The 15,121-nt window shown below is 48.4% G+C and overlaps 1 long non-coding RNA gene across 1 annotated transcript; it reads left to right on the top strand.

Moving 5' to 3' along the window:
• Window positions 1–2,192: 2,192 nt before the first annotated feature.
• Window positions 2,193–11,986, top strand: LOC141278043 (uncharacterized). Its single transcript, XR_012330214.1, has 3 exons — window positions 2,193–2,280; window positions 2,519–2,905; window positions 11,556–11,986. It is a non-coding gene; the product is annotated as an uncharacterized lncRNA (long non-coding RNA).
• Window positions 11,987–15,121: the final 3,135 nt, after the last annotated feature.

Genomic DNA, 15,121 nt, shown 5'->3' with positions numbered 1-15,121 from the left:
GCAGCAACAAGGACCCGTGTTTCATAAGTGACACCAGAAACTTGAGGGGGAAAAGATGCCAAATTTTTGGATTTTTTTTTCTCTCTCGCTCACTTTTAGCAGCTTCAACTTCCTTAAAGACACAGCACTAGCTGGACAAGACCCAAGAAAAGATGTGGCCAGAAGGATTTTTATGGGGCGAAGGGTGAGAAACTGAATCCCGTGGAAGGTGGGAGACTTCTAACCTCACTTTGAACAAGAAAAAAATGCGCGGGGGTGGGGGGCATTCTCCAGGCTGAGACGGTGTGAGGGATTGTGTGTACACTTGTGTGCGCATGTCTGAGTGTGGGTGTGACATCTGTATGTGCAGATGAGCTTGTATGTGTGTTTGTGTGGTTGTGGGTGTGAGACCATGTATGGGTGAATTTGTGTGTTTGGAAATGTTTGGGTGTGTGTAGTTGTGTAGTGTGAGGCTGAGTCTTTGTGTGTCTCTGTGTTTGTGTGGGTGTGTGTGAGTCTGTCTGTATATTTGGGCGTGTGTGTGTGCATGTTTATGTGTAGAAGTGAGTGTGCATATCTGTGACTGTGTGTCTGTGTGGGTGGTGGGTGTGTTCCAGTGAAAAGCTGAGGCCAAAGTGTATAAAACACCCACGATGCTCCGAAGCCTCAGTAAGAAGCCAAAACGTTAGAGATGTTTTTGTAAGAAAACACATCCTCCTGGCCCGCCTGTGTCAGGCCTGCCTGCTGGCTCTGAGGCTGGGCTGCCCTGAACACATGTAATCCTGGAGGTCCCCAGGCTCCAGGGCTCCAGCCCTGGCTCCCCACTGGGCTGGAAGTGGTGGGCGGGTGGGAGGCAGGGGTGTGACTGAGCTCCAAGCGGGTAAAAGAAAGCTCCGGACAGGAACCAGCTGGGCTTCAGTTTCCAGACCGGGATTCTGAGACACTCAGGCTCACAGAGATGGTTCCATCACCCAGGACTACCCACCTGGCAGCCAGGTGAGGTTGAAGGACATCGCTCCATTTGGAAGAGTCTCTTTGTGGCCTCCCAAGTGCCTGAAACCCCACCTTAGGTGCCGCCTGTCTGGGGACGCAGCGTCGCTCCCTGGGCTCTGCTGTCCCAACACTAGCATCCTCCAGGGAGAGGATACTTGTGTCCAGTTCTTTGTTTTTTTAAATTTTATATTTTATACAGCAGGTTCTTATTAGTTACCCATTTTACACATATTAGTCTATATATGTCAATCCCAATCTCCCAATTCATCACACCACCACCACCACCCCGCTTTCCCCCCTTGGTGTCCATACGTTTGTTCTCTACATCCGTACCTCTATTTCTGCCCTGCAAACCGGTTCATCTGTACCATTTTTCTAGATTCCACATATATGCATTAATGTACGATATTTATTTTTCTCTTTTTGACTTATTTCACTCTGTGTGACGGTCTCTAACTCCATCCACGTCTCTACAAATGACCCAATTTCGTTCCTTTTTATTCCATTGTATATATGTACCACATCTTCTTTATCCATTCCTCTGTCAATGGGCATTTAGGTTGCTTCCATGACCTGACTATTGTAAAATAGTGTTGCAATGAACACTGGGGTGCATGTGTCTTTTTGAATTATGGTTTTCTCAGGGTATATGCCCAGTAGTGGGATTGCTGGATCATATAGTAGTTCTATTTGTAGTTTTTTAAGGAACCTCCATACTGTTCTCCATAGTGGCTGTATCAATTTACATTCCCACCAGCAGTGCGAGAGGGTTCCCTCTTCTCCACACCCTCTCTAGCATTTATTGTTTGTAGATTTTCTGATGTGCATCCAGTTCTTGTTTCATGTGTATATATTGTATTTCTCTGACATTAATAATAGCTTTTTTTTGAAAGCTTCATTCTATCTGCATTGCTGGTTTCTTCGAGTTGCATTTTTTTTTCTGTTAGCTTACTTATTTGGAACTGTCTTTCCTATTAGAGATTTTCTCAGTTAATTCACTTGACATAACTTTACTCTCATGTGTTTAATGGGAGACCCCTCTGCTAGAGAGGAAGCCTGCTCAAGGCAGACATTTTGTCTTCCCTGTTGTTGTTAACCCCTGGCACAGGGAGGATGCTCAGTAAATACCCCTTGACTCAATGAATGGGTGAGTTGCGTGGGCCTCAGCTGCCAGAAGTGAAAGCACTTTGGAGGTCACCTTCTCCACCCCCTCATTTTACAGATCAGGACCCTGGGCCCAGACCGGCTTCCTCAGAACAGGACATTTTAAAATATTTCATACCATGTGGGAGACCCACCCTCTGTCGGGTGAGTGAGCACATTACCAGACTTCCTGGGGGTCCTTTCACCCCCATTCCCCATCATCAAAGACCTTGATGGCAGCCCAACACTAGGCTGCCCTTGGAATCCCATGCAGAACAGCCGGGGGTGGAGGCAGGGGGGAACGGGGTGGCGCTATGGCTAGAGAAGCAAGAGGGACCTGCCCACCCAGGCAGAACTGAGTCTGCACACATTGGTCACTGACAGCTCTTCCCCATCTGCCCAGATCCCATCACCTCCTGAGGGTGCAGTGTGCCCCACCTCTACCAAGAAGGACAAGGGGACAAGGGCCGTCAGGGTCCAGTGGGCCTCTACCGAGAAGCATGGTGTCCTCCAAGGCGCTTCACAGTGGGCCACGCAGAGCCACTCCCTGCTGAGCCTGAGAAGCGGTGGTACAACTCCAAGGACTGGGCTTATCAACTCCTAGGCAGCCACCCCCCACCCCCACCCCTCGCTCTCCCTGCACCATCATCCCCTCATCGACTGAAAGTTCTTCCTGAAAAGCCCATCCCACAGGAGATAATGCAAGCAGGCAAGGACACAAACTGGAGGTCGGCTCCCCTTCCTCTTCCCAGCCGGGAGCTCCCTGTGGACCTGGCTATGGGGGTCCTCGGTGAGTATGTGGATACCTTGACAGTCCCCAGATCACAGATGGAGGCCCAAAGGCCTAGGGCTAGAGAGCTTCTCTCAGACCCTAAAACCCCTCCACCATCCCTGGATCCTCAGCAGCCCTGCAACGGTGGAAGGGAGAATTAGGAGGTGGAGGAAAGGAGTCAGGTCTGGGAGCCCATCCTGCCAGCCCCATCCTGGCTCCTGTGGGCCTCAGGGTAGAGTGACCAACAATCCTAGGATGCGGGGCTTTCAGTGTTAAAATCCAGACAGTCCCAGGCCAACTGGGACAGTTGATCACCGTAGCAGGGGAGGTGGTGCTCACTTCTTCCCACAGAGTTTTTCTTTCTGCTCCCCCTTCCCCAGCCCTCCGCAGGAGCCCAGCCCTTTCTCCTCCCATTCCTCCTGCCTTCCCCTCCCACCAGGGCGGCCAATCCCTTTCCTGCTGCAGAGGCTCAGCCAGCCTGACTCCACCACCCCAAAGAGGCCTCACTCCAGCTGACCAGGGGGCCACGTCAGCTTTTCCTGGAAGGCAAAAAAAGATCCTGGAGAGAGAGAGAAAATAGAGTGAGAGGGACAGAGCCCAGCACAGAGGGAACTGGAGAGAAACCGAGAGACTGAGAAAAGGGAGACAGAGATGGGGGAAGAGAGAAAGAGAGCAATCACCGACAGCCAGGGTTAGACCTGAAGGTAGAGAAAGGACGACACAGCAAAGGAGATGGAGAAAGAGGGTCCGCTGGGCCCTGAAATTGGCTCTGAGAAGAAGGAGACCGTTGGTGCTCAGATGTGTGGCCAGCCGCGGCTGGGGGCTGTTGCCATCATGCGGAGAGGGCAGGTTGGTCTTGATTCCAACCCCACTTTCCCTCCACACAGCTTGCTGGAATAATTGGGAGGAAGCTCAGTGGCTCCTGGCGGGACTTGGTGAAGCCTGTGGGTCTCCCAGGAGGAAGAGTCTTGCCTGTGCCATTGAGAATACAGTTTCTCTGTCCTACGTGGGAGTCAGATGAGATGGTCTGATGTCCTTCAGCTCTGATGTTCTAGAATTTCTAATGCCTACCTTCACATGAGGAGTCTGCGTGCACTCGTGCGTTCACGCACAATCATTTCTGTTTGCACGCACGTGAGCCTGTGCTGATTTTGCACATGTGCTTGTTGGTGCACGCACACTGCGGGTATGTGGGGACGGCTCGAGCGTCAGCGCGTTGTGTGGGCTCCCGAGGCTGTGGGTAGGGCCGGCAGGCCAGGCCCCATCTCCTCCCCTGCATCAGCCTCAGCGCAGAGGCCCCAGCCCAGGCAGAGCCGGCCTGGCCCCTGGCTGACCCTACCACGATGCCCTCACTCCCGTTTCCTTTCCCACCCTCCACCTTCCTCTCCACACACCCCTCCCCTTCGCTCAGGTGTGAGGGCCTCTCGGCTCTTCTCCAGTCTCAGTTCTTCAGAGCTTGGAAACCAGGAGGTGCCTCTCTGATCTGCCCCTGGCTACTTGTCTGGCCCCATCTCCACCCCGCTAACGGTGTCCAGCCTCACGCATCACCTGCTCCCACGTTGGGGGCACTGCTCTCGTTCTTTTCTCAGACTGGACTCTGTAGGGCTCACTCCCTCTAGTCTATGGAGATTTTCAAATGCCAGCTCCCCAGAGAGGCCTTCCCCAACCACCTTACATAATCAGCCTTTGTCACTCTGTCCCCTCACCCTGCTTTATTTGTCCCTCTTCCTTTTTACATTTTTTTTGCCATGCCGCTCAGCTGGCAGGATCTTAGCTCCCCGACCAGGGATTGAACCCGGGCCATGGCAGTGAAATCGCCGAGTCCTAACCACCGGACCAGCGGGGAATTCCCCGTCCCTCTTCCTAACACTTACCTCTGACATATCTGTGAGTGTAATTCTTGTCCATCTCCCCAGTCTGAATATGAGCTCCATGTGGGTGGGCACTTTTCTGTTCACTGCGATACCCCCAGTGCCTGCCAAAGGGTCAGCCACTTAGCAGGTGCTCGGTAAATAGTGTTGAATGAATGAATGAAGGAAAAGACCTCCAGTCTCCTAGCAGGAAGCCTCTGCCCCCCGGCCCTCCTCCACCTGCCCAAGGCCTCCCCAGCCCCTCCCTTCTGTGTGGCACTGCCCTCTCTGTCACTGGACACTCTCTAGCTGGCATTTCTGGTCCCTGCCTCCTAGTACCATCCTCACTGCCCTCTCCTGACCTTTCCCTTAGTTCGCAGGGGCCGTTTTCAGCAGCGGCACTAACTGCGGCATATTTCATTGCAATTATTTTTGTTCTTCTGCCTGCCAATCCCACAATTTCCAGAAATTCAGACCTCGGCCACACACCCAGGGCACATAGCAGATTTCTAGTTTTCAGCCCCACGCCTTCTCAAAGGCTAGGGGTGGGACTGGGGAGTGCTGTGAATGAGTGAGTCTTTGAATTAAGGTTCTAGACTGGGACCAGAGATATAAGGTCAGGATCCCAGTCCCTAGGTAGCTATGGTGCACTGGAACAGGCCAAGGCCACTTGTTAGGGGTCAGCTTGAAAGGCCAGGATTAAATGCAGGTGTAGATTTAGAGGGTGGGGTGGAGGTAGGTTAACACCATGTACGAAGCAGGGTTTGGGGTCTGAAATAGTAGCAATGGTCCCCATGCCTTGTTGGAAAGTGCAGTAGAGGCAGTTGGCAGAGGACTACAGAGTAATGCAAAGAGACAAAAGGAGAAATAGGGAGACAAGGGCAGAGGGAGAAAAAGAAGAGAGAGGGGAGCAGGTAGGGAGGAGACATGAGAGAACAGGGGTGGGAAAGGAGGGGCCAGCCAGGAGGAGTGTGGAGCAGCTCACCGACAGCAGAAAGCCCTCAGGACACCCGCTTCTCATCAACAGGCCAGGCTGCAGTGAGGTTTCCATGCTATGCTGCTCCACACCAACCTGCAGAAAGAGGTTGCAGTCAGGGCTTCAGGCTTCTCCCAACCCTGAGGGGCTTCCTAGGGTGTACAAGTGGGGAGCACCAGCTGGAGATGGAGGGAGGAGAGGAGCTCTGGCCAAGGCTGCTGACCACGGGGAGGCAGGGTCACAGGGCCATGCTGACCTCGGCCCAAGGCTACCTCTCAGGTGAAGACAAGGAGACAGGAGGCCAGTCGGCCTGGGGAGGTGGCATTGGCTGCAAAGACCTCTGGGAGAAGGCCAGGCAGAACAGAATGCTCACAGCATGGGGTGTAGGGGTTGAGAGAAGGGTGTGTGAGCTGGGGATCAGGAAGACTTAAGGGAGGAACTGGGAACTTGAATACTTTTCATAACAAAGTAAAGAATGCGGGCTTCCCTAGTGGCGCAGTGGTTGAGACGAGAGTCCGCCTGCCCGATGCAGGGGATGCGGGTTCGTGCCCCGGTCCGGGAAGATCCCACGTGCCGCGGAGCGGCTGGGCCCGTGAGCCATGGCCGCTGAGCCTGCGCGTCCGGAGCCTGTGCTCCACAACGGGAGAGGCCACAACAGTGAGAGGCCCGCGAAAATCAAATGGACAGAGAGGCTTAATACAAAATACTACAGTCCTCTGCCTCCCACCCTTCCCTCCCCCATCCATTCCCCAGAGGCGACAACTTGGGATGTTGTCAGTTTTTAGTTCTGCTGTGGTTACACATATCGGGCCTGCCCAGAACATTTGCAGGACCTGGGGCAAGGGTACATTTGGGGATGCACATAACATATGTCTAAATATTTAAAAGTTGTAAATCCTGCAAGCTACATAATATGTTCTATTCTCCTACCTTTACAAATGTTCCTTCATTACCACTTGAAGGCCAAGTTCAACTTTAGAATTCTTGTACTCCTTGGAGTCCCAGCCTAGAACTAGACAGGCAGGCAGAGGACTCCCCCACCTACAGCTGTCCTATTTCTCTTCCCACCCCAGGCTCCATCCTGTATCACGAGGGGCCCTAGGCATAGGGAAGTGAACATCGCAGCCCTCACACCCAAGCTCTGTCCACATTCCCTACCTCCCTCGAACTGACTCAGGCCTAAGGGTACACACACCCTGGTGTAGTTCTGCTTGGGGAGGAGTGGTCAGGGTGAAAAGTTTACAGAGGCCCTGGAAGCAGGCTCAGGCCGTTTTATTTGGGCAGAGAGTTCCATGGCCCCAGCTCCAGAAGTTGGGGTGTAGGATCTAGGTGGAAAAGTCCCCTTGAAAAGCATGTCTCAGGTAGGAATGCCAGATAAAATACAGGACACCCAGTTAGACAACAATAATTTTTCAGTATAAGTGTGGCCCCAATATTACCTGGGACATACTTATACTGAAAAAAAACCTGGCACTGTAGGCTAGAGTCAGGGCCAAGCTCTCTAAAGCATGGGGCTCAGGGCTGGGGCCCCACTGCCTGGAATGAAGTGATATTGACCTGCATAAATCTAAATTATATGCATAGAATACCTTGTCTTGATACAGAAACTTTTAGACAATATCTATGACTCTTTGCTATGCGTTGAATTGTATTCCCCCCAGAAAGCTATGTTGAAGTCCCCCAATACCTCAGAGTGTGACGTTTGGAAATAGGGTCTTTAAAGAGATAATCCATTTAAAATGAAGGCATTAAGGTGGGCCCTAATCCAATAAAATTGGCGTCCTTATTAAAAAAAGGGACACAGAGGGAACACCGTGTAAAGACACAAAGGAGGATGCCTTGTGAAGGTGAAGGCAAGTATTAGAGTGATATCTACAAGCCAAGAAACCCCAAAGGTTACCAGCAAACCCCAGAAGCTAGGAGCCATAGAGCGGGTGTTCCCTCACAGTCTCGGAGGAACCAGCCCTGCCGACACCTTGGTCTCAGACTTGAGCCTCCAGCACTGTGAGACGGTAAACTTCTGTTGTTGAAGCCACCTGGGTCTTGGTGCTTTGTTGTGACAGCCTTAGGAAACGAATACACTCTTCTACGGAAAATCACGTTTTAGCTCACTTATATGCTCCCATTCTTCTCTCCCCCATTCCTCCTGAGTTTTGCTAGTTAAAATAGTTTTGGTTCTTCTATCGGTTACATTTGCGCTCTAAACACTGCATCTTCCTTCCTCCTCCATAGAGTGGAGACACCATCTAGTGCCTTCCCACTATATAAAATGAGAAATTTACCGCTCCTCTCTCTCCTCTTCCCCTCCCCCCATTCATCTGCCTCTCAACCTGTCTGTAATAGTCTTACATTTTAAAAGATGATAATATTTAAATGCTGTTTTGAAATCATAATTATGACAGTTGCATTTTGTCCTTAGATCGGTTTTAAAAGTTAAAAAAATCAATGAACCAATATTACTATGAGTATAGTCCACTGCTGAGTGAAGGAATATGTACCCAAGGATTATATTTCCTTCCCTTCCGATCCAGTGTCGTGATGCCCAGGCCACTCAAAGGGTGGCTGAGAATACACCAAGGTCGCATGTATTCAATTTCCTTAGGCTCCATCAGCTACGTGAAGGCTTGCCATCTTTTCATTTGCTTTATATTTGGGTGATGGCTGTTTTGTACAGCTTTTGATTTTCCTGGAGTTTCTAATTGCTTTCTTTATTCTTATTGTCAAAAGAATAATGTGCCTTCACCAAATCCTAAAAATGACCCAGCTTTGCATGCGTCTCCTTGTGCTGACGTTGCCTCCTATTAAAAGCCCCTACTTTCCTAACGCCTCGCTTTATTGACACACGAGCTTCTTCTGTTTATTTTTGCTTTTCAAGCAGCTGGAAGCCCTTTGAAACCCTGAAGCCTTGTCGGTTATAGATCCCAGAATGAGGCCGGGCTTGAGAGGGTATCTCATCAAACAGCCCATTTGAAGCTTCATGCTCCACCCCGATGCTCCAACATAAAGTTCCCTCTGGAACACCATCAACGCTAGGGAACTTTCTATTCCAAGGAGGCCCATCGCTTTGGAGAATTTTGAGGGTCCCCTTCTTGGAAGAACTCCAACCATCATCAGTGTGTTTTCCGGAGCCCTTTGCCCAGTCCCAGCTCAGTGACTGCCCTCAGGAAATGCCCGGTCTCTTGGTTTATCTTTGTCTTCCCCCTTCATGAGGGTCTCACATGAGAGAAACCTAACTGTCCACCCGGGAAAATGAGAGCTCTTCACTGGCTCTTCTCCCTACCACGTCCCATTGGGCACTTTGGTCTTTTAGCCCATGAGACCTCCCTCCCAAGCAGGAAGGCTGGTTGGGGGTGGGAGGGGGGCAGAGGGGAGATGGAGGGCACCTCGATTCACCAGCTCCTCTTTAAGGTGTGTGAGCCATTAGGCTGAGGGTTACCCCAAATGCCAAGGTGGGGACATTGTACTCAGAGGCAGTAACACCTACACTTGAAACCCTATCTTTTCCAGGCTGTTCCTCTGATGATTCTAGAGAAGAATCCTCCAGTTTAGGGCTGGAAAGGGGTTTGAAAAAAATTAATTAATTATACCCCTGTTTTTAACCTTTTTTTTCCTACTTGAGGCAGGAATTACCAATGATTTTTGATTATTACCAAAAATCATATCTACCATTCTGTATCTACCATGTGCCAGACCCTTTATACAAACCATCTCCTTGCAACCACACAAATGGTAGGTATTCTTTTTTTTTTTCTTTTTTTTTGCGGTACGTGAGCCTCTCACTGTTGTGGCCTCTCCCCTTGCGGAGCACAGGCTCCGGACGCGCAGGCTCAGCGGCCATGGCTCACGGGCCCAGCCGCTCCGCGTCATGTGGGATCTTCCCGGACCGGGGCACGAACCCATGTCCCCTGCATCTGCAGGTGGACTCTCAACCACTGCACCACCAGGGAAGCCCCAAAAGGTAGGTCATTTTATTGCCCATTCTAGAGAAGGGACCATTGAGGCTGAGGTTAAGGAATTTGTCAATGTCCCCTTGCTTAGGAAATAAGGGGACCAGAGTTCAAACCCATCTCTGTCTGGTTCTCAAGGAGCCCAACAGGCTGGATTGGTTGTGGCTTCAGCAGGAAAGGGGAGGATAAAAGACATGAAGGTGGAATTTGACCACAATGTCAAGCCCCCAGAGGGCCAGTGGGAGGAAGGGAGCCAGACCCAGCCTGCCTGTTGGCTTTTCTCTTGTGGATACCTAGGAGCCGGTGCAGAAGCTTGGATGTGAGCGCTGCAGGATAAGAGCTGGGATTTATGAATTCAGCATCTGGTGCAGATGAGATAGACTAGAAAGGGGGAGAGAAGGGGAAGGCGGGTACAGGGAGAGTTGTTAGAAGGTTGTGTCAATCGCCCAGAGAAGAAGCAGTAGGAAGGCGGGAGCAGTGGAGTGGGCAGGGGTGAGAGGTGGTGAGGAAAAGACCAAATGGGCCACAAGTTGGACCTGGGGTGAGCAAAGGGGCTTTCCCTGGGCTGGCAGAGAGGGCAGTCACTGCTTCTGGGTGAGGTTCACAAAGGGATGGTGAGAGGGAGCAACTTAAGCAGTCCAGAGACCCTCATTCATTCATTCCACTCTATCTCTTGGGCTCCTGTGATAAGACAGTAGTGAGCCAGCTTCTGGGGACAGAGAGCAGGCGATGAGGTTGACAGCAGGCTGCCTTCATGGAGCTTAGGGATGCCTCTGAGAGAGAACTTTCTGAACAAGAGTTCTCCGCTCCCCTCCCCCATCCCTTCATTTACTCTTTGAGAATTTTCAGGGCTGGGGGTGTGAGCTTCTGGGGGAAGGGAGAGTCTGGCTGATTCCCCTTCCTGCTCTTCCCCAAACACAAGCTGACTCTTTACCCAAAATACGCTCCAAGTCACGTACATTCCCCAGGGCCCTTTCCACACCTGTCCCATTCTCCAGTTTCACTGGGGGACTTTTCTTTATGTTTTCTTTTTGTCTCAGTTCCATTCGAGGCAGTTGTGAATGTCCATCAAAATGACTGCTGTAAAATGTTAAAGTAATGAAGTAGCACTATTCATCTATTAAAATGGCTGAAAAAGGAACACTGTTTAAAACTCTAAAATGATCAGGTTCTAGTTGGGATGCAGAGCAACTCATACATTTCTGGGGGAATGCAAAATGGTACAGCCACTTTGGAAAACAATATGGGAGTTCATATTTACTGTACAATCTATCAATTCTACTCTTAGGGTTACTCAAGAAAAATAAAAATACATGTTCATACAAAAACCTGCGTACATATGTTTAAAATAGCATCATTCATAATCACCCCAAACTGAAACAACACGAATGTCCATCAGCTAGTGAATGAATTAAAAGAAACATCAGGGGTATATCCGTAATACGGAGTACTTCCAAGCAATAAAAAGGATTGAACAACTGATACGCACAACATGGATGCATCTCAGAAGGATTATGCTGAATGACAAACAGGATGACCAACTTTTTAGAAAGACAATCCAAGACAGCTATGCCATGCCAGACAAAAAAAGAAAAAAAATTAATAATATAATATGTAATAAATAGACACAGATGAGCTATTACTTTTTAAATTTTACTATACAAATATAAAAATAGGTGCTTATTTGAAATTATGTATCATGCTGTATTGTTTACTTTCTGCTATATAAATGCTATTATTTAAACAAAACAATTAATAATAGCAATTAGTGGTAATTAATAGTAGAATTAATTGACATATGTATGAGAAAAAATAATATATTCATACTCTTTCTATCCTCTGATACAGCAATTTATTTTAACTTTTAAACTCTATTATATATTTAAATTTTATAGACTAGGGACTTCCCTGGTGGTGCAGTGGTTAAGAATCCGTCTGCCAATGCAGGGGATACGGGTTCGAGCCCCGGTCCGGGAAGATCTCACATGCCGCGGAGCAACTAAGCATGTGCGCCACAACTACTGAGCCTGTGCTCTAGAGCCCACGAGCCACAACTGCTGAAGCCCGCGTGCCTAGAGCCCATGCTCCACAACAAGAGAAGCCATCATAATGAGAAGCCCGTGCTCCGCAACTAGAGAGTACCCCGCGCGCAGCCACGAAGACCCAACGCAGCAAAAATAAATAAATGTATTTTTTAAAATTTTATAGACTAACTATTGTATATTCTTAAGATACATACATGTAACACTTCTAAAAAAGGAATATATAAATGTAATAGTATCAGTTAAACAGATATTACCTATATTTAATAAAAAGTAACGACATATTTCCTTCTATCCCATGCTATGGTGGCATATTTTTACTCTTTCAGCTTTCTTTCCCAGTAACACCTCTCTGAATTGCCTGCAGCCTTTATGACATCGTTCTTTTCCTTTCTGTAGTGGTAAAATGGAATAGAGACAAATGTACACTTTGACCTGCAGCTCTGCTTTTATCAAGCCCGCACTACACTGGTTCCCAGTGTCAGCTCAATGTGATGACATCGTGCTAGACAGCCTCTCAAGAAAAATGTTTGAGACTGGAATACTTAGGATTCAACTTATTAGCATCAGCAGATTTTTAGACTTGTAGGAATTAATCTCCACCACTCCAAAAATGCCCATGCTCTTTGTAGGTATAGGCTCGTTTTGGGAGACTAGCTGTTTGTCAATCAGGTCCTTTGTGTCCATAAGTTCCTCCTGTAAGCTCTCCATGTCTAAAATGTCCATCATTTTAAAACATCTTGAAGCACATCAAATGTCATTGCAAGTTAGACCCCATTTCTCAGGAAAAATGGCTTTAAAGCACAGAGGCAATTTGAATTTGTGAAATTGAACTTGGATTTCAAATAAGTGACAGCAAAGGAATCGAGAAAGTCCTCTTCAACTTGGCTGTCCTTTACTGATGATAAGTTTTTGAGTTCTGAAACAGTCTTACTTCCAAGAAATGAGTCATTTTTTTCACTGGATGAGTTTTTGTCCAACCTACACCTGAATGGAACTAGTCAGGTGCCCTCAGTTCATCCTTTTCTGCAGCCTCTTCAAAGATCATCAAACAATTTTGGAGAAATGGCATGTAGACTTCCATTTCACAGTAATCCCTTTCTTCACTCTCATGCTCAATGTAATTTTTTTTTTTTTTTTGGCCAAGCCAAGTGGCTTATGGGATCTCAGTTCCCCGACCAGAGATTGAACCTGGGCCGTGGCAGTGAAAGCCCAGAATCCTAACCACTAGGCAACCAGGGAACTCCCTCTCAATGTACTTCTAAGTTAGAGAAGGACATCCTTCTGGTCCCACACTTGGAAAATATTATTTTAGAGCAAGCCAATGTTTTGTTTTTGTTTTTGTTTTTTTGCGGTACACGGGCCTGTTACTGTTGTGGCCTCTCCCGTTGCGGAGCACAGGCTCCGGATGCTCAGACTCAGCGGCCATGGCTCACGGGCCCAGCCGCTCTGCGGCATGTGGGATCTTCCCGGACCGGGGCACGAACCTGTGTCCCCTGCAACGGCAGGCAGACTCTCAACCACTGCGCCACCAGGGAAGCCCGCAAGCCAACGTTTTAACATCTATTCTATAAGACATCTTGTAAGCATATGTCTAAGGAGGCTATCTCCTTCTGCTTCTATAAATTAAAAATGTCATTAAGTGCTTCTTCATGCTTTCAGGAGATGGAAAAGTAACCTAAAATTTCATTATGAAAATCTCAATATCATAGATAAGCAAATCAGATCTCTTTTTAGCAGTGTTATGTAAAAGGTGTGCAGGACATTTAGCTGGTAAGATGCTAAAATTTTTCTTTGGTGAGAAATTTTTCTTTGGTTCATAGACTGAATGGAATTTTCCAACATTTACATTTGCACCGTTTGCCAATATGCAGACAGATGAATAAAGTTAGCATTTGGGTAAGATAACAATCTTTTGTTTCATACAATCTGTGATTTCTCTAAGATTTTCAGAGAAACCCAGAAAACACTTTAAAACTCTATATTTCAACTCAAAATACCTTGGAGCTTGGGAGAACCTGTTTTGGTTGCCATGTTCAGTGCGCCGCTTGATACGCTACAGAATGTGTGCTTGTTGGGACAGCTTACAGAATCAGTTCTGCCCTGCAAAGGGCCGACACATCTGTTAAGCAAAATTTCCCGGGCTTCCCTGGTGGCGCAGTGGTTGAGAGTCCGCCTGCCGATGCAGGGGACGCGGGTTCGTGCCCTGGTCCGGGAGGATCCCACATGCCGCGGAGCGGCTGGGCCCGTGAGCCATGGCCGCTGAGCCTGCGCCTCCGGAGCCTGTGCTCCGCAATGGGAGAGGCCACAGCAGTGAGAAGCCCGCGTACCGCAAAAAAAAAAAACAAAAAAATTTCCCCATTTGTTTCCCCAAAGGACATTTTCATCACAATCTCTGAATCAGGAAATGTAACTTTACTTAGTTTCACAAGGCAATCGAGAAAACAGTACAATAATCAGAGTTCATTTGTGTGATGTGCCCAGTCTAATTCAGTGGCTGCTGTGTTCACTTGAGCATTAGTGTCTTTTGGGATATGAAAAGTTTTGATTGATTTAGAAGTACCTGTCTCATCCCAGACTTGTAAACAGATCCCTCCCTCCCCGGCCAGGCTGCTGCACTCAGCCTGTAAGGTACTCCCCATTGCAAGGACCACAGAAGATCATCTCTTGGAACAAAACAAGAGTGTATCATCTCCCCAAACTAGAGCTGGGTTTCAGGGTGACTTTCCTAGACTGATGCACAGCTGGTCAACTGTGTAGCTGGAAAGATAGGAGGTGATGCTGTAATCAGTGTAGCTGCTTCTGGGCCTTACACATGACGGAGAGAAGAGGATTTCACTAACATAGTATCCTCAATTCTCTGCATGGGGGAGGTGGGCAGGGAGAGTGAACAGATGCAGCTACTGGAATGCAGCCCACATTCATGGAAGAGGGAGCACGTTGGGTGCACAGATCAGTTGCACCTTTGTCATCAGTTACCCGTGGGCAGGCCTCTCTCTGCTCCATTCAGCTGCTCCTCCCCTACCATCCCACTGAGGAACAAGAAGATGCTCTGTCAGAGTGAGTTGGACCAGGCAGAGGTCAGCTGTTTGGAAACAGGCTAGGCCACCAGACTACAGGTTAGCTACAAGTGAGGTCAGTGGGAGGAGAAAAGTAAACCCCAGCCTGCGGGCTGATCACAGAGAGCCCACACCAGATGACGGGGAAATATCTCTTGCTGTTAATAATTACATTGTCTCTAGCTGTTCTAGGAACAGCTCAGAGAAGGAATAATCAGCTAAAATGGATTTAAATGATTTTTTTTTTCATTTAAATCGTCTCATTTAAATCAAGTAAAGGGGAGAGAAAAATCCATCAAAATTAACATCAGAGCATAAAAATGCATGGAGATGGGTGTTTGCAAAACCTCTCCGTGGGGA

Source organism: Tursiops truncatus, chromosome 2 (assembly GCF_011762595.2).
Source record: "Tursiops truncatus isolate mTurTru1 chromosome 2, mTurTru1.mat.Y, whole genome shotgun sequence".
Taxonomy (NCBI): Eukaryota; Metazoa; Chordata; class Mammalia; order Artiodactyla; family Delphinidae; genus Tursiops; species Tursiops truncatus.
Note: the sequence above shows the minus strand (reverse complement) of the source record. Positions and strands in the feature narration are given on the sequence as shown.